Below are 27,133 nucleotides of genomic sequence, written 5' to 3'. Positions count from 1 at the left end.
CACTAATTCGGTTAAATTGGGTTAAATGCAGAGAAATGAATTTCCCTCACAGGATCAAAAAAGTATATATTCTATTCTATTCTTTTCAAAATAAGGAACAGTCTTTCATTGGGTATCCGAATATCCAATATCAAACCAACTTGATCTTCGGTGCTAACATGTTAACTAGCTGAAGTTGCTGCTATGTATAGCAGGGGTCTCCTAACGTCTCCTCAGTTATCATTTGCAATCATTGCTCTCGTAGCTGCCTTGATTTGAGAATAAAGTCAAATGACGTTACCGGACAAACTGATACCCAGCTGCTGACATCACGTGAAAATGGCTAATTAGGCTTAGTTCACACTGGCAGTCGAAATCCGATTTTTTTGCTTAGGCCTATCTGGATTGTATCTAGCTTGAATTTTGGGTAGTCTGAACGGCACAAAACCGCACAAAATGCGATTTTTCCAATGCTGATTCGCACCACATACGGAGGTGGTTTCAATATCACTTACTATCGGATATGACTCAATCTGAACAGTCGAACCACTTGAATAAGATTTCAACATGCCCCTTTCGTCATTTACACTGCGACAAACAATTGCAACGTAATTCGTGACGGAAGTGATTGATCGATTCAGCGCGTGCGCCAGGGCTACCAGCAAAACAAAACCAAACGTCAGACTCAAGTCATCATTTTATGGTGAAACATGGAAAACTGTAACGTTAAGGGTGACGAGGTATTTGCGCCGCGGCTATGCATAATAAGTTGGAAAATATCAAAAATAAATCCACTTTCATGACGACTTGGTTGTGTACAACTCTACCTAATGAATCCAGGTGTGTGTAATTTATATCGGATCTGAGCATTGCACGCCGTGATCGGATGTAATCGGATGTGATCACTTGCAATATGCAATGAGAACAGTCAGTCAGAAAGATGAGGTTCTGATCGGATATGCAAGACATCCGATTTCGACTGCCACTGTGAACTAAGCCTAAGATGCTGCTTCTGGAAAACAGTGCTGTATCTTGGATCTGGAATTAAACAGTGATGGGCAGTAGCTTCACTACTTGTAGCGAAGCTACTAGCTTAGCTACATTTCTCAGTAGCTTGGTGGTAGTGTAGCTATTTTCTGAAGCAGATAGCTTTTCAGTAGCTTAGCTGTTTTTTTGACCATGTAGTGCTGTAGATTTTCCAGAAGCTACATTTTCCAGAGCATTTGTGGAGCTCACAAGTTTAATATTGCTTGTGGTAAAAATAAACTGAATGGGTAGGCCTAATTGTACTTTTAAACGTAGCATCAACATTTCAGCCAAGTGGAATGAAACTGGGAGGTGAAGCTTATAGAGGCGAAAACCCACCCAACAATTAAGTACTTAGAATATAGAGTTCAGAGCTTAAGTTTATCCTGCAAACTTAAGAAATGGGCAAATCTAATTTGGACCACATATGCACACTCACTCAGTATAGGCCCTACCTTCCTTTCACTACATGGAGCCTGTTTTTCTCAAATTGATTTTGGTTATTGTTTTTGAAATGAACATATGTTATAGCTCACATGTGTACACCAAGATAATCAAGTTACTGTATCTTGTATGCTGAATTATGTTGGCTGGGTCATTGCCATATCACTGACATGTCATGAAGAAGTTCACTTTATTGGTTTATGTTCATTGTTTTGTAAATTACAAAGTAGCTTCTGATGTAGTAAGCTACTTTTGTGAAATTTATGTAACTTAGCTTGCTACATTTTGTCTTTAGGTATAGCTTTTGTGTAGCTAAGCTTCATTTAATACAGAGAAGCTGGTAGCTTAGCTCACTACATTTTCTAAGTAGCTTGCCCATCACTGGAATTAAAACGTTCATAATGATTTATATAATGTTGTGCAAATAATATTGCCACTTTAGACTAAAACCTGCAGAGTAATATAGAGGTCAAGGTCATGTCGTGATTTGAGATGAGAAGTAGCCGCTTGTGGCCTTTATTCGCAGAGTCCTCCAAGACACAACTCTGAACAAGCAGAGCCTAAGTGTTGCCAAGCAGGAGTCACGAATGATGGATGCCCTCTGCAGCGGGATGTCCACGACCCAGGCCTTGGGGAGAAGGTGCGCACGTTCTGAAGAATCTCCCTTTCGGAGAGGGGTTTTAAGTGTCCCCACAACACCTCCTTTGTTTATTTCTGGCCAATCTTGCCCAGGTGTCTTCCCATTATGTAAATAGTAGACCCTTGTCTTCCAATTAATATAAAAATGATATCATACGTGGATGAGGCCACTTGGCCTGCCCCTTAAATGATTTAATTACTCTACAGTAGGCCTGGGGCTACAATGGGCCTGGTTCATGACCGGGGCATGACCGCTCAGCTGTGTGTGTGTGTGTGTGTGTGTGTGTGTGTGTGTGTGTGTGTGTGTGTGTGTGTGTGTGTGTGTGTGTGTGTGTGTGTGTGTGTGTGTGTGTGTGTGTGTGTGTGTGTGTGTGTGTGTGTGTGTGCTAGGTGGTGTGTGTGTGTGCGCATGTGTGTGTGTGTGTGTGTGTGTGTGTGTGTGTGCTGACATCATCCTTCTGCTCCTGTCCGGCAACACATGAGGCCTACATGAAAATTTACCACAGTCAGTAATTCAAAGTAGGTTTGGTCACAAAGTGAAGAGTAACAAATACCTCCAACAGCTCCAGCACATCATTGTACTTTGCATGTTGCCATGTTTTTTATACTTACTAGTTGCTGTTGTTGCCTGTGTTCGTGGATTGTCATGGTATCTCACATTATGTGCAATTTGTTTCAAGTTCTTACAGAAATATATATATAAAAAAACCTCTGTATTTGCATTTATGACTCAGGGAAACAGAGTGCAACTCAAAGAGCGCAAATAGTCCAGTCCAGTTACTGCTACATCATGTGCATTGCTTCCTCTGCCTCCTGACACCCAACATAAATGCCTGTTTCTGATGGGTATTTACGGCGAATTGCTCCAACCACACATGACGGCAATGGTGCCCGGTTTCCTTTGCCCAAGGTCTCTCCCTTCAACGCCCACTCCAGAACAACACAGTAGGACACCAACCTAGCCTGGATGCCAGACCGAAGTTTAGCCCCGCCTACATTATTTTTCTGCAGGGAACTTCGGTCTGGCACTGCTCCATTCAGCTGCTACTATTCGAGATACAGATCTGTTCGGACCAATCACATTGTCAGGGCGGGCTTTACGTGATGATTGACAGATGAACAGCAGTGAAGTTCACGGCTGCATGCGTCCTCGTACGACGAGTTGGGTGTGAGACCGTGTTGGCTTAGGTTGATTTTGATTGCAACAGAAATGCTATGGCTATGAATGCATAATTTGTTCATGCAGTTTGGCCTTTCGTTTATCTAAGCTATTGAAACGGAGGTGTTATCACGGATTCACACAACTATTTCTGAACACTTAGACCAACGTGGATATGTGGGAAAACTTCAGTTTCACTTTCACCAAGTTAAAACAGCATGTTTGGGTGATGTTGTTCCCGTTTGTTTAAAAATGTCTGTTTGCTCGTTGGGTTAACGACACACTTCCCCAGCTGTTCATTGCATACAGTTTGAAGGAATTATTTTCAAAAACGAGGGAGGATGCTTTCTACCCTGCTACGTATTTCGTTGTCTTTGATTTCGCAGATACTGACAGCCAATAACTTGTTCTGTTTGGTTTGGGCCATCCAATGAGTGCAGAGCTATCCCCCCAGCCCTGTATCAGTTGAATCACGGCCCATAATCGCAGCTGAATGGAGCAGTTTCAGACTCATATTCTGACAAGAATTGAGTATGACGTCGTCAGGCTAACACCAACCTGCATTGACTAAGTAAATAAATATACTGGGTGAGTTCCGAGCCTGATGTGCATACATGTGTCGAACTAAATCATGAAATAATCAGACATCATATAACTTACTTTGTGGACAGCTGTCTGTTTGGTCCATCCGGCATAGGTCTTTTCTTCCAATTCACCTTATCACACCGGGAAAAAAAATCTATGTGTGCAGGGTGAATCATAACCGAGAAATCCTCGGTGGTTGTAACGCATCTCTGTACAGGCCCCTCTTCGTCCTCCTCCGAAACATTGGGCCGCGCCATCGATGGCAATACCTTGTCCCACTCCAAACAACACATAGACTCTGCTTCGGTGGGCATTGGTTGGCAAACTCCACACTCCAGTTCATGTGGACCCTCTCCCTCACGTCTGCATCTTGAGAGGTCACAGTCTGCTCTTGCTCCTCCATTGCGCGTAGCTCCTCTTCTGTATATTCTGGTTCGAAGAGATATGGTCTTGGATTTGGATCGAACAAGAAATCATCATCTTCGTCCAATGTCATGTACATTGCGATGTCCATTGCGATTTTCTGCAAAGCACTACCTGTGGTATCCACGCTGGTGTATTTACGGAAATTGGGAGTTTTCAAGTGCTACGTGAGAACTTTGCGCCTATCTAGCGGTGCTTCGTCTGTGATGAGGCCGAATATAGTTCCAAGTAAATTTCTGCCCAGGTAATAGCCTCGTTCAATTTTGCATGATGATGTGTACTCGTTTTGAACACACAGCTCCCAAGATATATTTAGGGAAAAAATTAGATGTCTCGGTCACGTTTTGGAGGACATGCTAACTGACACCCTTCATTTACAGCAACTGCGCTAAGCTAAAGCTAAAAACGCTGCTCCCAAAGCAGGACAATGCCCGGACGGATTTTAACCGGGTTTTTTTCACTGTTCTAACTCTGGGGGTGACCGAGACTGGCTTAATTTCATTTTCGGGTGGCGTATTCCTTTAACAATGCTAACCAGGTTGATTAGCTAAACAGGATATATAGTCTTCACAGAGAGATTGTATGCTTAAAGCCCGAGAGAGAGAGCTGCTGGACTGGCCACCTTGCATAAGATTCTAATTGCCCTATTATGAAGTCATAATCGCAATGTTAAGTCTATGGGGAATTTTTTAATCGTTTTTATTTAATAGTTCAAAAAGTATAAAACTTACAAAGTTGAAAAATACATAGCTGAAGTCATTTAAGTAAGACCTACACAGCGCAGTTTGAATGAAGTTTCTACGTTTAACGGTTGAAGCTGAATTGGACGCATAAAAAGCAATAACTAGATGCACCGCATAGCGGTACACAATATGACCGCCGCTCAGGTCTGCACATTCTCTCCAAAACGAATTACGCTTGTCAACTTTCCTGTATCTCCGATTTGTGCAATATACTGTATGTATATATCTCCTACTCTTGCAGCTCATGTGTATGAGTGTGTGCATGTGTGAGTTTGCTTGTATAAAGATGTGTGTGTGTCTGTCTGTGTGTGTGAATGTGCATGTGTGCGCATGTGTGTGTGTGTGTGTGTGTGTGTGTGTGTGTGTGTGTGTGTGTGTGTGTGTGTGTGTGGAATCCGTGGAAGTGTGTTTATCTGTGCGTGTGAATCTGTTGATGTGTGTGTGCGAACTTAGTTACTTTTTAAACTGAGCCCCCTGCCTACTCAACATAAAAATGGCAATCGGTTTTGCCAATAGCCTACTCACTATATTGGAATTTAACAGTTAGGCTACGCCATTTTAACAGTAACTGTGCGTTCAGACCAAGACTGTCAAAAGCGTCAAGAGCGCTGGAAATCATTCATTTTCTATGGAGAGTCGGCGTTACCGGCGTCAAAAGAGTTCTGGGCGTGGGCGTGGCTTCATGAGCTTCACAGGCGTCAAAAAAAGGTTGAGCCTCAGTTAACTTTATGGTAATGAGCTATGACACGGTTCGGCGTCAACTAATCAGAATGTCAAACTCGCAGGATTGCTGCTTGTGGTTTGTCCGAATGTTTCATGTCATGGCTTTGACGCTTTCGGCGCCGAACTGGGTTCCACCGGCGGCTCAGAAGCGGCTCCAGATAAAGGGCCATCCTTTTGCCGCTTACCCACCAGCTTCTAATTGGCCTTATTTATGGCCATAATAATGAAAATGATGTACTAAAATAGCAATTGAGCTGAATTTACTACCTTTTCACTACCATCAACATGTTTTCTACTAAAGCAAAAGGTGAGGAGTAATGTAATGCAATACCTTTCCAAAACACAATAACACATTTAAGAACAACAGGATTTAACAATGAAAAGCTACTGGCATTTGAACAGGGGTGTGTAGGCTGTCAATAGGCACTGTATTTACCGGCATGGCTGGAGTTGATAAAGCTTGCTGGGTGGTGGTGCTGGCAAAGGTAGTGGTCTGACTGGCAAACTCTGTTGAACAGATTGGATATGAAAAGACGTATTTAGTGAGATGATTACTGCAATGGTATGACACCTGGCACATGCTAACTAGCGCCTAAAGTACAACCACTTCTAAAGGATATTTCCACTTAATTTTCAGACAAACCAAGCAAGGGACCACATGTACAGACTCTACAAATACTAACCATGATATCCATGTTTTATTTAAATGACTTGAAAGAGATCGTCAGGTACAAATGCACCATACAGTAGTGGCCAGTTCATTCATTCAGATGCTGTTACATGCTAACTAGCGCCTAGAGTACAAACACTTCTAAAGGATATTTCTACTTAATTCTCAGACAAACCAGGCTAGGGACCACATGTACAGACTCTATAAATACTAACCATGATGTCAGTTTTTTATTCAAATAACTTGAAAGAGATCGTCAGGTATAAATGCACCATGCTAGGGGCCAGTTCATTCATTCACATGATGTTACATGCTAACTGGCGCCTAGAGTACAAACACTACTAAAGTATATTTCCACTTAATTATCAGACAAACCAAGCTAGGGACCACATGTACAGACTATAAATACTAACCATGAGGTCTGTTTTTTATTTAAATTACTTGAAAGAGATCGTCAGGTATAAATGCACCATGCCAGTTCATTAATTCAGATGCTGTTACATGCTAACTAGCGCCTAACACTTCTAAAGGATATGTCCACTTAATTTTCGGGCAAACCAAGCTAGGGACCACATGTACAGACTCTATAAATACATTTTGGAAACAGGTGTTGGCTAGAATTACGCTTTAAATACAGTTTTTAAAATGAAAATAGTAGAGATATTAGAGAAGAGATGTTTTACTTACCTAGTCCTAAGCCTGCTACTGGTGGTTTGAGTACTGACATTGTAGGCTATTCGCATCTGCTTGGATGAGTTTGCTTGATCGTTTCTAAACGTAAAGACATTTACCAACTTCTTTATCAGTCTGACGGTTACACAGTTACGTGCAAGAACAACAAGTCACGTAAGAGATGAAATCGTTTAGCTTACTGCAACATGAGAAATCAAGTAGCGTGAAACTAGCGACAGTAAAGAAAATTCCAATATGGCCGCCATTCGGAACTGAACTCCATCTTCTTCGTTTGTCTTCTTCTCTCTGATCTGATCTATCACTCACTGAGCAGCGCCAGCGCCACACACCAGTGGCAGCAGGCTGCAGTGTTTGAACGTTGTTGCATTAGTTCTGCTTTTGACGTTCTCATAATATAAAATCGTAATAAATACATAATTGATTTATTTGGTAAGCACAGGGTAGCTACGGGGGTGGCCAGTGACACAGCTACATGGGGCACGGGACATCCTAGCCTTCAGTGTAGAACAGCCACGTTGAGGGACCATTCACTAAATGCACACATAAATACATTTTTTATAGCCCCCCATGGATGAAATTCCACAAAACTTGGCAGACTCCCAGAGGGTGTCAGGTTAATCATACACATGAAATTTGGTGCAGTTCATAGCATCTCACCTGAAGATACGGGCAATTAAAGCAATATTACATTACATTTTCAATTTTTACCATGGGGGTGCAAATCACAAATGACTGGTTATAAGCTAAGTTGATCCGAGCTTTTGAGACCAACATACCATAAAAAATTTGTCATCCTCGGTGCCACGGTTCAGGTAGTTATGTAGGAAAAACTGCAATTTTTGGGCTTCGGGCGGGGGCAGCGCGGGGGGGGAGTGACCCCCGGGGACGAAACGAAATTTTTCCGTACAAGTCTACTGGGGCTACATGCCCACCAAGTTTCATGTGCCCCGGTGTTACGGTGTCCCGGGAATCGTTGACCAAAAATTCAGAACCGATGACGGAAAAAAAAAAAAAAAAACTTTGACAACAACTATATGACCGCTTCGCTAGCTACGCTAGCGGCGGTCATAATAATATCGATGACAAGAAAATGTAATTCCATGGAAAGAATTACCATTGCATGTAAATGCAAAAAGGTTGCTGACTGTGTAAAACATTGTATTAGGCCTATAGTTAAAAAGACAACTATGTTACACAGAAGAATAGTTAAATAATAAAATAACCCAATTACAATTCCACTGAAATTACTTGGAAAGTCACATTTAAAAAGTGATTTATGAAAATGTATCAAAATTGTGGATATAGGCTATTTTGGAAAAGAACTCTTCATTTGTTAGAATTTAAGACTGAAATGAAGTTACCAACTTCAAACGAGTTGCAAGAGCTGACACTTTAGTAGCCTACAGTGAAACGACTGGTAAGATAGCTTACATAGCCTTCATATCTACACCTATGATCTACACTAATGCAGGTTAAAAGTAGGCCATAGGCTATAGACTTAGCTAGACACCATTGGAATACGGAATACAATCTAAAACAACGGCAATCAGCGATGATGCAGCAACAGGTAGGATATTTAGCAAATGTAACGTTAGCTTACAGTAGGATATTTTATGTAGTCTACAAATATTACAGGATGAGCTAGTATGTTCTTCGAAGTGTTTCCAGGTGTGTGATTGTCCTAATAGGAATGTACAATAAGCTGTTAACAAAGGTTTTTAATTTGCGAATAATACCGAAAGCTTTAAATGATTGCCTGGCTGGCAAGTCCCTATAGCTGAAACGACTAACAGCTAGCTTGCTAACAAACAAACGTGAAAATGATAGCAATGCAGTTTGTGCTAGAAACGACTGAGAAGAAGGCTTGAACCTAAATGGTGCAATCAGGTTGGATTTCACTTAAAGGGATATTCCGCCATTTTTGGAAATACGCTCATTTTCCACCTTCCCTCGAGCAAAACAATCGATATTTACCTTGTTCCCGTTCATCCAGCCATTCTGTGAGTCTGGCGATACAACTTTTAGCTTCAGCCTAGCATAGATCATTGAATCAGATTAGACCATTAGCTTCTCGCCTGCTAGCTTCATGTTTAAAAGTGACTAAGATTTCTGGTAATTTTCCCATTTAAAACGTGTCTCCTCTCAAGTTAGAAAGTGCAATAAGACCAACTGAAAATGAAACCTGGCATTTTTCTAGGCTGATTTGACATGGAACTACACTCTCATCTGGCGTAATAATCAAGGCAACTTGCAGCTACTGGCACTACTACTGCTTGTTGTCTATGGGGACTATTTTCAGATGTTGCGTAAGATATCACTGTGCCTATGGTACGTTTGCAAGTTGCCTTGATTATTACGCCAGATGAGAGTGTAGTTCCATGTCAAATCAGCCTAGAAAAACGCCAGGTTTCATTTTCAGTTGGTCTTATTGCACTTTCTAACTTGAGGGGAGACACGTTTTAAATGGAAAAATTACCAGAAATCTTAGTCACTTTTAAACATGAAGCTAGCAGGCGAGAAGCTAATGGTCTAATCCGATTCAATGATCTATGCTAGGCTGAAGCTAAAAGTTGTATCGCCAGACTCACAGAATGGCTGGATGAACGGGAACAAGGTAAATATCGATTGTTTTGCTCGAGGGGAGGTGGAAAATGAGCGTATTTCCAAAAATGGCGGAATATCCCTTTAAAACACTGGGTGAAGATCGGTGTCGTGTAGGCTGCTCTGTCGAGATGGCTAAAAACCCTTGTGTAAGCCCTGTTGGCAGTGTTCGAATTACGTGGGAGCCAGTGGGAGCTGAGCTCCCATAGGGTGAGCAATGGCTCTGTCACAGTAAATCTGTTCCGGCCAGGGAAAAAGTTCCGGATGACGTGACAATGCCGTTCTAATCAGCTGTTCGGCAGCGTTGCTACGCTGGTCGCTGGTCGCTAAGAACGCTATCTGGTTAGGGCTCGCGCAGAACCTATGATAAGAACGCTATCAGGTGAGGGCTCGCGCATTAACGTGCAGTACATCTCGTCACTGCATCATTCCACCTCACACCAGCGAGAGCGCGACCTGACTTGACTGATACACACATCTACCGCCACAGGCCCTCTATCATTTACCTTTTTTTGCATTTTTTGTGATCATTTACATTCGTTTTAGTATTAATCATTAGCTATTCTAGTTAGAGTTAGAGTTGTTTAGTTTCGTAGTGTTTTGTAGCATTAGCCAGCCCTAATTTAATTAGCTACATTTTGTGTTGACGTTAGCTGTCAGTAGTTTACTAAGCTTGTTAGTCGTTAGCCCATTATCTTTATTTAAAGCATTTGTTTGTGATTGTAGTGACTGAGTGATTGTTAAGATGGTGTTATTACAAGATGTTTTCTTTTATCTTTATCACCGAAATGGAAAACGTCTTCAATGTTGGTTTGACTACTTGGTATGACAGAGTTAACTGTTGCATAGGAGCTTGACACTTCCGACGAGTTCCACCGGGGCTACTTCACAGATGCAAGGTAAAGAAAGGCTATTTAAACGTTAGTAAGAGAAACAGACACGTTTATTTTAGTTTTAGGCTAATTTCCTAAAATAAACGGAGGACTTGACGGTCACATTTCAGCCACCTAGCCTATACTGGCGTTGCGATTTCTTTGCCAGAGATTACGATGTTATGACAAGGTGACGGTAGCGTTCTTGTACAGGCGCATAGGTTATCACTGCAATTCAATGTCTATTTTAGTATGTTTTCTCATTGAAATTGATGACGCGCCATGCAGATCTGGTAACCCATGCAAATCAGGTACCCACACCTACAACTGCGCCATGCAGATCTGGTAGCCTAACCCATGCAGATCAGGTACCCACGCCTACAACTACTAGGGTATTGTTACGTATTCTGGAACACCATATCGAACAGCTGATTAGAACGGTATTGTCACGTCGTCCGGAACTTTTCCCCTGGCCGGAACAGATTTACTGTGATAGCTCCCATGAAAGCAGCAAAATCAAATATATGTGGGGGTCTCTCAAATACTAATCATAAATAAAACTAATTTCCAGTCACCCTGCGCCCATAACTTTGTTTTTTTTTTGTTTTTTTTGAACAATATGTTTATTAAGTTTTTTCCAAGTACAATGGAACAGAGATTAGGAGTAAAACATATCTATATGGAAAGAAAAGAAAAGAGAAAGCAAAGAAAGAGACAAACAGAAACAATATAAAAAGAAGTACAGGGCGTATAACTCAAGACAATGACATGTACTGTTGCATCACTGGTACTCTAAATTAAAACAGGATTTATCTAAGAAGAGGTGAATGGCGTCTTGTGGGACTCAATATTGTTCAAGGTCTCCATCAAATTGAGCAAGATGGTCCAAGAATGGCTGCCAAATCTTGTAGAATTTTTTAAGACTGTCCGTCAAGCCATATCGGATTTTCTCCATGTGTAGTACAGAGGCAAGTTCTGTCAGCCACGTCTTGAAGAGTGGCGCTGCTTCTGACTTCCAAAGCATTAAAATCAGTCTCTTTGCAATTAACATTCCATACATAATGGTGTGCTGCACAGGGGGACTATGAGTCATTAGAGACAGGGAGTAGCCAAACAGTGCCACCTCTGGCTCAGGCTTGAGCACACAGCCGTACACTTCAGAAAACCAATGAAATATTCCACACCAAAAGTCATACAATTTTGGACACGTCCAGAAAAGATGGGTTAAGGAACCGTCAGCTGATTTACATCGGTCACACAGAGGGGAAACAGTAGGGTATATTCTATGTAGTTTAGTTTTTGAATAATGAAGCCTGTGCATGACCTTAAACTGGATTAAATGATGTCTGGCATTAATAGAACAGTATTGTATTCTACTGAGACCCTCCTCCCAAACAATATCATCAATCTGGAGACCCATTTCCTCTTCCCAAGCCCTCTTCAAAGAGTTGGTGGCATAGTTCACCTGTTCAGAAAATACCTTGACAAAATTTGAAACCAAGTGTTTTGAATCTGGCGGGCCAAGCAGAAGACTATAAATCCTGCTTTCCTCAGGGAGGGATTCAAAGTTAGGAAGGTTTTGGCGGACATAGTTCCTAACTTGTAAATATCTAAAGAAGTGTGATGATGGAAAGGAAAACTTGTCCTTTAGCTGAGTAAATGAGGCAAAATGTTTGTCAATGTACAGATCTTTCAAAACTACTACTCCTTTTAGCCTCCAACTACAAAAAGTTGCATCTGAGAGTGAAGGGGGAAATGCATGGTTATGACACACTGGAGCATAGATAGACGTACTAGGCAGCTTGCAGCATCTCTTAATTTGCTGCCATATTTTCAAACAATTAAGAACTATTCGGTTATTTACCTTTGTCTTTACAGACAGTACAGGTGTTGAGAAAAGTAGAGCTGGAAGCGAACTGTCTTTGATAGCTTTCTTTTCAATGGCCACCCACGCAGGAGTGGTTGTTGAAATGTCCAGGCTGTAGCCTTCACGCCAATAGGCAAGAGCTCTAAGATTTGCTGCCCAGTAGTAATGCTGAAAGCATGGTAACCCAAATCCCCCCTTCTCTCTGGGTTTTTGTAAATGAGTCTTTGATATTCTATGAGCTTTAAAACCCCAGACAAAAGGCATGACTATTGAGTCTAGTAATTTAAAAAAAGATTTTGTTAAGAAAATAGGAAGGTTTTGAAAAAGGTATAAGAATCTTGCCAGTGAGACCATCTTGATAGCATTTATACGACCCACCATAGAAAGCGGGAGCGTACGCCACTTGCCAATATCTCCTTTTAATCTTTCCACCTTTTCATGAAAATTTAGTTTAAAAATTAATTTAGGATCTTTTGGTAGAGTTACTCCAAGATACTTCAGCTTGTCTGTAACTTTAAATGGGAGATTATGCAAAAAATCTGTTTTATGGTTATCCCCAAGAGGCAAAAATTCGCTTTTTTGCCAGTTAATTGTGTACCCAGAAATCTCACCAAATGACTTTATAAGGTCTAACAGAATGGGGATAGACTGTTCAGGCTGTGACATAAAGATTGCAACATCATCTGCGTATAAAGATAAATGATGGTCCACATCACCTAGATGAATAGGTTTGAGAGAGTTGTGCTGCCTAATACTAATAGCAAGAGGTTCGATACCAATTGCAAATAGGAGAGGGCTGAGGGGACAGCCCTGACGCGTCCCACGATGTAATGGGAATGGAGCTGACCTCTCTTGGTTTGTTAGAATGGAAGAAGAAGGGTGGGCATATAACATTTTAATCCATGAGACAAAACGGCTACCAAATCCAAAGTCCTCCAATACCCTCCACATATATGCCCACTCTATCTGATCAAAAGCTTTCTCTGCATCTAAGCAGAGGACAGCCACCTTCTGCTCTTTCTTGTAGTCATGGTACATTATGTTCATTAGTCTTCTAACATTAAAAAAAGAAAACCTATCAGGAATGAACCCAGTTTGGTCAGCATGGATAATGGAGGCTATATGTTTGTTTAACCTATTTGCCATCACTTTTGTGAAAATTTTCATATCAGAGTTCAACAATGCAATCGGACGATAAGATGAGGGTTCAGTCTCATCTCTCCCCTCTTTTGGAATTAGTGAGATGTTAGCTTCATATAAGGAGCTTGGAAACTTCTGAGTTTCAAATGAGTGATTAAACATCCTAAGCAAGAGAGGAGTCAACTGTTCAGGGAATTTCTTATATAGCTCTATTCCAAAACCATCTGGTCCAGCACTCTTGCCATTAGGAAAGGACTTTATGGCATCTAGAATCTCTTGAGTGGTGATGTCAGCATTAAGTGCCTCACACGCTATGTCACTTAATTTAGGGAGATTCAGATTGTCCAGCCATGCAGAGGGGTCCCCCTTAGCTTTAGATGTGTATAATTGTTGATAATATTCCCTGAAACGCTTGTTTATATTAATGGGGTCAGTGATAATTTCCCCAGATTTTGATTTGATTTTATGTATAGCTCTGCTAGCCTGCAAACCTCTCAGCTGCCTGGCCAATAGCTTCTGGGGTTTGTCGCCTAGTTCAAATTGTTTTTGTTTCAGTTTAAACAATTGGTCCTGTACCTGAGCAGATAAAATGTCATTATATTCATACTTCAGTTTAAGAATCTTCTGTAAGGTGATTGAGTCAGCAGAAGATTTATAGGCAGTTTCTAGTTGTGTTAGATCATTTTCAATTTCTAAAAGGCGTTTTTTCTTTTCTTTTCTCAATGAGCTTTCAAATGAGATAATGTGTCCTCTAGTCACAGCCTTAAAAGCCTCCCATAAAGTGGAGTCTGACACCTCTAGGTTATCGTTTGTTTCCAAAAAATCTGAGATCCTAGAGGAAATTAACTGACAAAACGAGGGGTCGGAGAGAAGTGAGGGATGGAACCGCCAACTATATTGCTGTTTCTTATGGTTGAGGTCAAGTACCAATGATGTAGGAGAGTGATCAGAAATTAAAATATTATGGTATGTGGTGGAGATTACATTTGATATCAAATTGGAGTCAAGCAAAAAATAATCGATTCTAGAGAAAGATTTATGTCTTTGGGAGAAAAAAGAATAATCCCTATGTGTGGGGTGCTGAAGCCTCCATATGTCAACTAGATGTGTGGATAGCATTGCATTATTTAAAGTTGTGGCGGCAGCAGAAAGCAACTGGCTTGTTTGGGCTGATCTATCCAGAAAATTGTCCAGCACACAATTAAAGTCACCCCCTATGATCACATGTGTGTCTGAGAGAGCGGGCAGTAAGTTAAAGACCTTACTGAAAAAATTTGGGTCATCAAAATTGGGACCATATACGTTCAAGAGAGTGACATGATATGAATAAATGTAGCCTGTCACCAGGATATATCTACCATTAGGATCACACACAGTGGAAACATGCCTAAATGGAATAGTTCTGCTTATCAAAATAGCCACTCCTCTAGCTTTACTGGAGAATGTTGACTGGAAGACTTGATTGACCCAGCTGCATCTAAGCAACTTTGCTCTTGTGGGTTTAATATGAGTTTCCTGTAGGAATATAATGTCTGCAGCTAAGGATTTCAAATGAGAGAAGACTTTTGCCCTCTTAATTGCATGCCCCAATCCACGGACATTCCAACTAGTAAAAGTAATGCCACCACCTCTTGAAGATAGACTAGGATGCATATTTAAGTACAGTGAAGCAAACATGTGACGCCCATAAACAACATTGATAACAAAAACAAAAACAAAATGAAACACATACAACTAAGAGCTTGCCCCCCCTCCCCCCGTCCCACTTTCCCAAACAAAGTGAGAGCACGCTCCCCTCAAACAGGCATAGAGGCTGCCGGACCATAGGAAAGACTATAGCTAAGCTAACAAAAAGAGCCCTATGCTCTCTCTCCAATTGCGCAAAAAACATAACATTTAAACAACGGTTATAAGAATGTCCCGACCTGCGTAATAGCAGGAAACAATGTCACATACCCGACAATATCCCGATCGCATGTGATGTTCAGGACAAAGTCCCTGCAAACACCTCAGCTTCTCGTGGTGAGGAAAATACCTGCTCTGAGTTTTCCAAGGTAACTCGGAGTCGAGCTGGGTAGATAAAGCCGACCCTTGCGCCTGCCTCCTTGAACCTCTTTCGAACATCTTCAAACGCCTGTCGCTGTTTAATCACCTCCACTGGCAAATCGGGGAAGAAATGGATCGCCACCTCGTTGTATTTCAGAGGAAATTGCTGGCGAGAAAGCTGTAGTATTTTCTCCTTGATTTGGAAATGATGAATCCGAGCAATCATCACACGCGGTCGTGCATTTTCCTCCGAAGCTTGTTTCCCCAGACGGTGTGCTCGATCCACAACAACAGGGCTGGAGAAATTGCTAGCACCTAGCAGCTCAGGGATAAACTTCTCCAGAAATTCAACAGGGCTTCTTTTCTCGATCTTTTCAGGCAGGCCAACAATTTTTATATTCTGACGCCTAGAGCGAGCCTCCAGATCTATCACTTTAGAGCAGAGTGCTTGGTTATCCGCCCGCATTTTCAAACAAACTTGTTCAACTTGTGAGAGGCGCTGGTCGTAGCTGGAGTGAGCTTCTTCAACTTCTGTCATTCGGTTTCCTAGACTCGCCAAAGATGCTTGAGTGGAAGCTAGCGTTGCCTCTAAGGAGTCAAACCGATCAGTCATCGTCTTGTTCATACCCTCTATTGCCTTGAGAATGCTGCTCGACTCTGCATTAGCGTCTTTGCTAGTCTCGAAGTCTGCCATGACACGTTCTGGCGTTAGCTGTGCAAGAGTTTTAGTCTCGATAGGGCTTTTATCCTGCTGTTTTCCTCGTTCAGTCTTTGTTTTTCGCATTTCCTCGATTTCAGTCTATGGTTGAATTAACAAGAGGTCGGGTAAACTGGCGAATTTTAAATTAAAAACCGAATTATTCTATAACATGGAGAGGAGCTCAGGAAAAACGTGTCTACTCCATCTGGTGCTCACTAGCGCCCCCCCAACTTTGTTTTTTTGAATGTGTTAAATCGCCGAAGTGTCGGGAGTCCCAAAATCGTGGCTGATACCGTGTAATGTGAACCTGCATAGGCACGGTGGTAAAACGGAATCCAAAATTCAAGCATAAGTGGTCGTCAGCTAAAAAATGTTGTGCTCAGGGAAACGCAGCCAATAAAGGCCAATTTTATCAGTCCATCATTGACAATCTTGAGCGAGCTAGTTGCCACTGCCAGGCTGAAACCTCTTGGACGCGCATTTTTGGCCCACAGACAGATCAGAACGAGTGCTGTTAGGTGAACGCGAGGTGGGGAAATGTGTGAAACTCCGCGGAGAACCTGCCACTGAGGCTGTCAATGACTACAGGGACTGGAAACTGCAAGGTTCCTTTCAAGGAAAAACTTTGAAGAAACTTATCATCGCAATTAAGCATCACTGTTCTCCCGACGTCTGCGGAGTGCGAAAGGGTATTTTCCGCTTGCAATGACACAGACGATAAAACTAGAAATAGACTGCGTGCTCGGAGCCTCACTGCCTTGTTGTTCATCAACTTGAATGGACCCCCTATTGAGAATTTTAACCCAATGCAAATGGAAAACAATACTTTCAAAAGCAAATTATTATTAATAATACATATATTATTAATAATAATTTGCTTTTGAAAGTATTGTATGTACATACAGTATATATATATATATATATATATATATATATACACACATACATACACATGTGTATGTAGCCTCTCTCTGTCTGCTGTGTAGGCTATGTGCGTGCACGAAGTTGTGCCGTGCGCAAAAAAAACCTCCCCCTCTTGATCTTGCTCCAGGAGAGCGCCTATGTCTTTTTTAGGCTACTTGCAGTTTGGTATTATTTATTTAGTACCTATTATTATTTGACCTATTATTTATTTTACCTATTTTTAAAAGGTTTAGCCTGGTTTAGCGCAGGCAGCGGTGACGTGACTTTGGATCAAAGATCCTTGATTACTGACAGCTGAGCACTGACGTAACAATTAATCTTTACCGCCAAAGGGTCTCAAAATAAACTCTATGGGAATTTTAAACTCTTTTATCGTAAATCTCAAAAAGTGTAAAGTTCACAAATGTGAAATATACATAGAACAAATCTCCGTTTCAAGACCTTTGTAGGAGTGCTTGAATGACGTCAAACGGTTCAGTGGTTCTAGAGCATTTGATCGTTGATTTTGGTCGGAAGAAGAATAATCTTAAGAAGAACAGTGATAACAGCATTTACATGCAATGTAACTAGAGAATGTAATTCCAGGGAAATTCCGAGTGCATGAAAATGCAAAAATGTACAGATCATGTAGATATGTTTACCATACCAGGTTGATTAGCTAACTTAGTTGATGATTTCTAGCAGTTATGTTAAAAATGCTAACTATGCTAACAATGTTAACTATGCTAACAATGCTAACCAGGTTGACTAGCTAACTTAGCTAATGATTTCTAGCAGTTACGTTAAAAATGCTAACTATGCTAACATTGCTAACTTGCTAGTGAGGACTTTTATTTTGAAACATTTGTTGCTAGGGTGTCCATGGTGGCCACTATCAGGAATAAAGAAGTTACTGCAGTATAATAATGTTGGTTGCTAAGGAAACTGTCATAAACGCTTAATTTTAAAGGGATATTCCGCCATTTTTGGAAATACGCTAATTTTCCACCTCCCCTCGAGCAAAACAATCGATATTTACCTTGTTCCCGTTCATCCAGCCATTCTTTGAGTCTGGCGATACAACTTTTAGCTTCAGCCTAGCATAGATCATTAAATCGGATTAGACCATTAGCTTCTTGCCTGCTAGCTTCATGTTTAAAAGTGACTAACTTGAGAGGAGACACGTTTTAAATGGGAAAATTACCAGAAATCTTAGAGAGTGCAATAAGACCAACTGAAAATGAAACCTTGCGTTTTTCTAGGCTGATTTGACATGGAACTACACTCTCATCTGGCGTAATAATCAAGGCAACTTGCAAACTACTGGCACTACTACTGCTTGTTGTCTATGGGGACTACTTTCAGATGCTGCGTACGATATCACTGCGCCTATGGTACGTTTGCAAGTTGCCTTGATTCTTACGCCAGATGAGAGTGTAGTTCCATGTCAAATCAGCCTAGAAAAACGCAAGGTTTCATTTTCAGTTGGTCTTATTGCACTTTCTAACTTGAGAGGGGACACGTTTTAAATGGGAAAATTACCAGAAATCTTAGTCACTTTTAAACATGAAGCTAGCAGGCGAGAAGCTAATGGTCTAATCCGATTCAATGATCTATGCTAGGCTGAAGCTAAAAGTTGTATCGCCAGACTCACAGAATGGCTGGATGAAAGCGTCTCTCAAAGAACAGCAAAGTGTGGTGGGCCTCTTTAGGGTAATGAACATCAAAAAGAAAATACAAACAAAAAATACATGCAAGGCCTAAGGAGGCATCAATGTCAGGGGAGGGGCCAATGACAAATTCCCCATTAATCTTTATGGAAACCATTACTTCCGCCAAAGGAGAAGTTTCACATCGGATCATCATGGTTGGCGTCGGTGCTGGTGGTTCCTGAAGAGAATACATTATACTGTAACTTCCTTTTTTACTGCACTTTAAGTTTAATAACTCCAACATAGTTAGAGAAAAAACTCTACTGTATTGTTGCTGGTGGCTCATGCCACTAGTTTAATGTCCTGTACACTGTCCCATGCCACTCATCTACTGTCTTGTGTACTGTGCTGTGACACTTGCCATTGATGCAAACCTAACCCTGAGCGTAACCCTAAACCTAACCTGACACTAGACAGTGCACAAGACAGTAGGCCAGTGACACGGGACAGTGCACAAGACAGCAATCGAGTGGTCCGCGCCAGCAGCAATTAGTATGATACACTCACAGTAGGTATGTCACATGATACAGTGGGTGAGAGCAGACATCATAATATGGCTTACCTCATTGATGGAGTACAGGAATTTGTTGTTTTCTTTCATCAGTGTCGGCAGGAGCATCACGGCAGCATTGTTCAGCATACCTGAGAAACAACAATGAAAACATGACTTGCCATTAAATTAAAGCCAACTTTTTCCTTCAACTGATAATTCAATATTGATAGTTAGAATTTAAAAGATAATTCACTTACATTTTGATTGCAGCGGGTCTGCCTGCGACATTGTAGCTGTAAATGATTGCTTAAGTGGTCCTTTACAGGTCTCAATGATCTTTCCAGCAGCATTGTGCAGGTAACTGCTAAGCACAACGTCCAATTTAATTGTAGTTGGAATTTTAATCCTCTTTTCATACGTCAGAAAAAATGAAAAAAAAAAAAGTGAATTGTAAAAATGTATGTACAGTGGGTGTTGGTTGACATTGGCCGCTTTCACGTGAGATTCTCATGAGAATCACGTGTGAATCACGTGTATTTTATTTATTTTTCCCAAGTGAAGCTGCAATGTCCCAAACAACCACCAGGTGGCACTTGTGAGCAGGGTTATGAATGTCGGCATTCCGACAGCAGACAGTCCCAAATTGAATTCAATCCCGAAGCAAGCTGAACATCTTTTCTGCTTTTAATAGCCTAGTCTCACGACAAAACTTGTTATTGTTTATGAAGGTGTCTTCTGTTAGCCTATTTTATGAAGAGGCATCTGGCTGTTTCGTTTAGGTTTGTTTTGCTGTCATGGTTTCATGAGGTCACGAGGCCAGTTTCCACTAAATTCCACATATGTCCAAAGCGCAACTTGTGTTCTCGTATTTGGGTCAATTACATTTTATTTCAAATGTGTGGATAGGCTGATGCATAGCCTACGCTTGTTTTTATGCTGGCAACAAAACAAAATGGTTCACGAATGTAATTCTTGATTCTAAATGCGGGAAACAATTTTTAAAAAAAAATAATTCGACACACCACAAACCTCTTGCCTATATTAGGCTATATATTTGTTTGAAATGTAAGCTGACAGTTGTCAAATTTGTAAAGTAAAATAGGCCTACAGGAGTATGGTTTATGTTTATGCTCTCTTGTGCTGTTTCATTAAAGACCGAAAGCGAAGGAGGGAGAATGAATTAGCCTACGAACGTTTCACTTTTGCATAGCCTAAATTGTGAAACGTTCGTAGGCTAATTCATTCTCCCTCCTTCGCTTTCGGTCTTTAATGAAACAGCACAAGAGAGCATAAACCATATATAAACCATAATCATGTAGGCCTATTTTACTAAAACCGTTCAGGAATTATTTAGCCTATGCAAAAGTGAAACGTTCGTAATTCATTCTCCCTCCTTCGCTTTCGGTTCGGAATGAAACAGCATAAGAGAGCATAAACCATATAGTTTCTCCTAGGCCTATTTTATTTTACAAATTTGCCTTGGACGTTCAACAATGAACGGTTTTGATCAAGCGGGAAACAATTAAAAATAAAATGTCCCATTTCCCGACGCACCACAAACATCTTGCCTATTTAAATATTCTATTATTTGGGCCTTTTATAAAAGTTAGGAGTTTTTCGTTAGAAAACAATTTCATTTGAATTATGGACCGCCTTTGAATAAAGTTTGATCGGACTTTCAGTTCACAGAAGAAAGTTTCAAGACGCTAAGAAACACAATTGCCCCGTGGAGGCAATAACGGTGACTCAATTTATTTGAAAAGGATATGATCTCATGAATCATATGGTTGTTTGTGTGTTCTACTTGTCTTTTTTGACCTATAGCCTAATGATTAGGGGATGCATCTCAGTTGTTAGATTTGCACAAAACAAATCAGTGTGACTGACTGAAAAAAATCAATCGCGCTATATTTAGCCTAATGATCTGGGCCCGTATTCACAAAGAATTTTAGGGCTAAAAGTAGCTCCTAACTGGCGAATTTAGGGAGGAACTCCTAAAAATAATGGGCGTGTCACTCCTAACTTTATGACTCCTAATTTTTTTCACTAAAAGTTATTCACAAAGCATTCTAAGCCTAAAAGTAGCTCCTAAGTCTAGGACAGCGTAAAAGAACTCGAGAGGACTTCTAACTCACTAAGACCTATTCACAACCCGCTTTTAGTGGCATTTCACGTCGCGATGTTTTGAAATGACCGTGCAGTGCAGGAGCTCGCTGTCATGCAAGGGAATAAATGTGCATTGCAACTAAGGATGCAAATGCATAATGCCACCGACAACCAAAACCACCATTGCATGTAAACTAAATGTAACGTCTTATTGTGCCTAATTAAATTAAATCGCTTCTCCTCTTTGCAAATATAGGCTACGTGTTTTCATACAGATTAATTTAAAACATGTTGCAAATATACTGCTCCAGTCCATAGTGTTTCATTAAGCCTAGGCTTGCTTTACTCTTTATTCATTAAGGCTATGCCTATTTATTCATCATCTTCCATCCTTCACAGCCCGACATAGCGCACGCATTCTGACCAGCTAAGACCTAACACCTGTCACTCAACTCGTCATTGTAGGGGAGGTTTGCCATCATTCCCGCGTTATAATCACCAGCCAATCAAGGTGGTCACTTTCATCAAGCTCGTGCATGAGTAATGACGTCAACCATAGCAACGAAGACTCACTTTTAGTTTAGGAGTGGGCGTTTCTCCTTACTAAAAGTAGGTCTGAAAGGCTTTGTGAATAACTTTTAATGGAAAACTCCTATAACTAAAATCTTCTAGCGCGATTTAGGAGTACTCTTAGTGGTGAGATAAAATGCTTTGTGAATACGGGCCCTGGAAGGTTGTGCACAATGCGAGAACACCTTGCGTCTGTCATACACGAATAAACAGCTGTGCTCTTGCCAAATTTGTTTATGCTTGGCAGTTAGGTTCCCGGTTAGGTTCGTGCATTGGTCAGCTAAAAAGTAGCCTGCATAGGCTTACAACATCCACATAATATCTTATAATAGGCCTACAACGTCTGTCAAGAGATGCATTCTAAAACTGTTTTGTCCACGGACAATCCACCCGACACATTCAAAATGAACGCATTCTATTGATGCATCGATATTAGATGCATCGGCTTAATAAGCCGCCCTTTTTGATGAACACCTAGTCTATAGAGTTTATAAATGATATTTAATTTCACGTTTCCATATCATTATGAATATTAAGACGAAATCAGATGGAAGCCTACTTCGAGAAGATTTCGAGCGGTAGGCCTACTTATAGGCTAAACCACAGGTCTAGATTTCCCAGAATTCCCCACTAGGTGTATTCAAATAAATGAATAAGGGAGGAGACTGTGTACAAAAATAAAGCACTTTTATTTTCTGGAGTTGTTGGTCACGGTATGACGGCTGGGAGGAGATGTGTAGCCTACTTAAGCCATACTATTACGAGCACCAAGTTGTATTCAGTTTAAGGTATCCACTAGGCTGGGTGAACCCTGCCTGAACTTCTGGTACCCAAGCAGCAAACATACGTGTTGTACACGTTTTTTTCCGGTGCTCAGTTGGTTTCAGACACGTTCAGAATTGGTTCAGAATTACGTTCATTTTTGGTAAATGTGTAGGTTCCCGATTACGCTTTTAACACGTTCCAGAATAGTTCATATTAAGTGTCCATGTACGTTTTGGGCACGTTGAAAAGGGGTGTTAAACACAATGGTTGTGAAAAAAACATTCAATGAACGTGCATATCTGTTCGTTTTCGACACCGCAATGCCATCTGTCCACTCTAGAATCTTTGCTGTTGACTGTCTATTCCACGATGTTGTTACCTTGGTAACCCTGGGAGAGAAACAACCAACCGCACGTCTTCATGATAGCAGATTCGACATTAGATTTGAATGATTACGTTGTGTTAACTCACCGTTCCATACATCTTGAAGTTCAACGACCACGTTCCGATAATACTTATAACTGTCAGCTGGATATTTAAACCGGTGTAGGTATAATACTTTCATGTCTACGGTGTATTTTTTCCCTAATAAACAATTACATCAGTGGTCTTATCCGGAGATAACAACATCAACTGAGTAGGCTAGCCTAAGCTAAAATGTCCCAACCACGTTGTTTCAAACTAATAATATAGCCAATAAACTAAGCAACTGAATTACAATGCATGCTGGGAAGCAAAGCTCAATAGCCTTACACGAAATGTAATTGAAGTTATCAGATATCAGCTTATATTTTCAGACGTGTCTGACACGTTTTCCACACGTTTTCCCCCTCGTTAGTATTTGGTGTTAACCATGCACCTTCATTGTTGAAAGTAAGTGTCAGATACGTTCGTTATAAAACGTTTTTATTTACACCCATTTTGAACATCTAATTTACGTTGTTTTTTAGTTGGTAATAGTTGGTGTAAATTGGAACCAAATTTGCATCTTCTGTTGACGTTGGTGCGTTGGATATTGCACTTGTCTTTTGGCACCAGGTTACAACGTGCAATGGACGTTTTTAACATGGTTATTTGTACTGGTGCCAGAAAACACATTTAAAGAACGTACTATGCACGTTTGTTTTATTTGAAACCAAAATACAACCTGAATAAAACGCATGTTTTGGTTCAAATAACGTGTTTTGCTGCTTGGGTAGTAGGGGAGATTATGTGAAAAATCGTTACGCGGCGGATAGAAGCATCAAACTTGGTAGATATGTTCTTTGGGTGATCCTAAGACATCCTAGAAGGGGTGCCCAAAAATATCTCAAACAGGAAGTGAGATTTTGGAGAAATTCAAAATGGCCGCCAATACAATTGATAGCCGATTCAAAAACTACCTATACAACCTCCTAAAAGCTTGCAATTTGGTGTATATGTTCATTGGGTGATCCTAAGTCATCCTGGAAGATTTCACCAAAATTCTCAAACAGGAAGTGAGGTTTTTGAAAAAAACTAAAAAATACTGCGCTTCCTGCCACAAAATTGGCAGCTACTTCAAAGACTGCCTAAACAACCTCTAAAAAGCTTGAAATTTGGTATACATGTTCCTTGGGTGATCCTAAGACATCCCAGAAGGGGTGCCCAAAAATATCTCAAACAGGAAGTGAGATTGTGGAGAAATTCAAAATGGCCGCCAATACAATTGAAAGCTGATTCAAAAACTACCTATACAACCTCCTAAAAGCTTGACATTTGGTGTATATGTTCATTGGGTGATCCTAAGTCATCCTGGAAGATTTCACCAAAATTCTCAAACAGGAAGTGAGGTTTTTGAAAAAAACTAAAAAATACTGCGCTTCCTGCCACAAAATTGGCAGCTACTTCAAAGACTGCCTAAACAACCTCTAAAAAGCTTGAAATTTGGTATACATGTTCCTTGGGTGATCCTAAGACATCCCAGAAGGGGTGCCCAAAAATATCTCAAACAGGAAGTGAGATTGTGGAGAAATTCAAAATGGCCGCCAATACAATTGAAAGCTGATTCAAAAACTATTGGAAAAGGCTGTACTGCCCGCCACAAAATTGGCAGCTAGTTCAAAGACCTTCTAAACAACCCCTAAAAAGCCTGAAAGTTGGTATATGTTCCTTGGGTGATCCTAAGACATCCCAGAAGGGGTGCCCAAAAATATCTCAAACAGGAAGTGAGAGTGTGGAGAAATTCAAAATGGCCGCCAATACAATTGAAAGCTGATTCAAAAACTACCTATACAACCTCCTAAAAGCTTGACATTTGGTGTATATGTTCATTGGGTGATCCTAAGTCATCCTGGAAGATTTCACCAAAATTCTCAAACAGGAAGTGAGGTTTTTGAAAAAAACTAAAAAATACTGCGCTTCCTGCCACAAAATTGGCAGCTACTTCAAAGACTGCCTAAACAACCTCTAAAAAGCTTGACATTTGGTATACATGTTCCTTGGGTGATCCTAAGACATCCCAGAAGGGGTGCCCAAAAATATCTCAAACAGGAAGTGAGATTGTGGAGAAATTCAAAATGGCCGCCAATACAATTGAAAGCTGATTCAAAAACTATTGGAAAAGACTGTACTGCCCGCCACAAAATTGGCAGCTAGTTCAAAGACCTTCTAAACAACCCCTAAAAAGCCTGAAAGTTGGTATATGTTCAGTGGGTGATCCTAAGACATCCTAGAAGGAGTGTCCAATATGTCTCTAACAGGAAGTGAGTTTTTAAAGAAATTGAAAAAGGCAGTGCTGCTCGCCACAAAATTGTCAGCTATTTCAAATGCCACCTAATTAACCTCTAATAAACTTGAAATTTGGTGTTCCTTGGGTGATCCTAAAGGCTCTTCTCATTCATCTTTTTATATCATCCCTTCCTTCCTTCCTACAGTATAAAGAATGATGGGGCAGCAACAATGGGATAGTCTATCTAGTGTTCTTTAGATTGGTGGGAACAAGCCGGAGAACCGAAGAAGGAAGGAAGGATAGATGAAAAGACAAAATAACCCTAAGACATCCTAGAAGGGGTGGGTAAAACTATCTCTAACAGGTAGTGAGTTTTTAAAGAAATTGAAAAAGGTTGCGCTAAGGTCGTGCGCGCCACATAATTGGCAGCTAATTCAAAGACCATCTAAACAACCTCTAAAAAGCTTGAAATTGGGTATGTTCCTTGGGTGATCCTAAGACATCCTAGAAGGAATGCCCCAAATATCTAGGCCTATCTAGGGTAAGAAGAACTGTCTTAAAAGAAAATAAATTATGAAAAGAAATGCACTATGGCTACCTATATATCCACTAACTATCTCAAGGATACTGTAAACACAGAGAAGAACCTCAGGCAGATCTCATAAAATCATAAAATGATGCACACATGTACTACTGTAATCTTACAAAGTTACAGGGGACATGTCATAGCCTACATACTGCATATTTTCATCTATTCACATGCTCCAGCACATTGGCATAATGCTGTGCAAGGCAACCCAGCATCCTGGCATCGGCACTCGGCAGAGGCAGAGAGGCTCAGCTTTGCTGTCACATTAAGAAGTTCTCTACATACTTTCGCTGCCTCTGGTAAAAGTGTCCATAAAGGTGTCCAATAATCATCTAATTTAGTCCATCCATATTTTTCAAGAGAAAGCACTGACTGGATAGCTTGCAGACCTTTGGGCCAAATGCTAGCTTGGTACACTGCACTATTTGAATGCTGGATCAGTGCAGCCTGTGTGGTAGGGGTATTTTCCATTGAGAGACATTTTTGAGAAAACAAATCCTTCCTCAGATCATTGAATTTTTCAAGATTGGTTGTCTTATCGTATAGGACTCAAGTGTACCTCTCCAGCAATGCAAATATGTTTGTTTCCTGGCTAAGTAATTGAAAAAGATTTAATGTCATAGCAGTGAAGGCACCTGTTACTTCTGGAAATTATTTCCATGCAGCCCATGCTGACTTTTTGCCCTAAAGGTTTTATCACAACCTGAAAAAGAGAGAAAACCTGGGAGAGCCGAACTTGCTCTTTTCCTCAAGGTTTTGAAAACACTATTGATGTGTATTTCCTGAAAGTTTTGTCCTATACCAAAAGCAACCTAAGTACTGTACACTAATTGCCAAAAGTATTTGGTCACCTGCCTTGACTCACATATGAATTTCAGTCACATCCCATTCTTAATCCATAGGGTTTAATAGGATGTCGGTCCACTCTTTGCAGCTATAACAGCTTCAGGGAAGACTTTCCACAGTGTGTTTATCGGTTTTGTTTTACCATTCTTT

Source organism: Sardina pilchardus, chromosome 14 (assembly GCF_963854185.1).
Source record: "Sardina pilchardus chromosome 14, fSarPil1.1, whole genome shotgun sequence".
NCBI lineage: Eukaryota > Metazoa > Chordata > Actinopteri > Clupeiformes > Clupeidae > Sardina > Sardina pilchardus.
The sequence above is the reverse complement of the archived record's forward strand: the minus strand, read 5'-3'. Positions refer to the sequence as shown.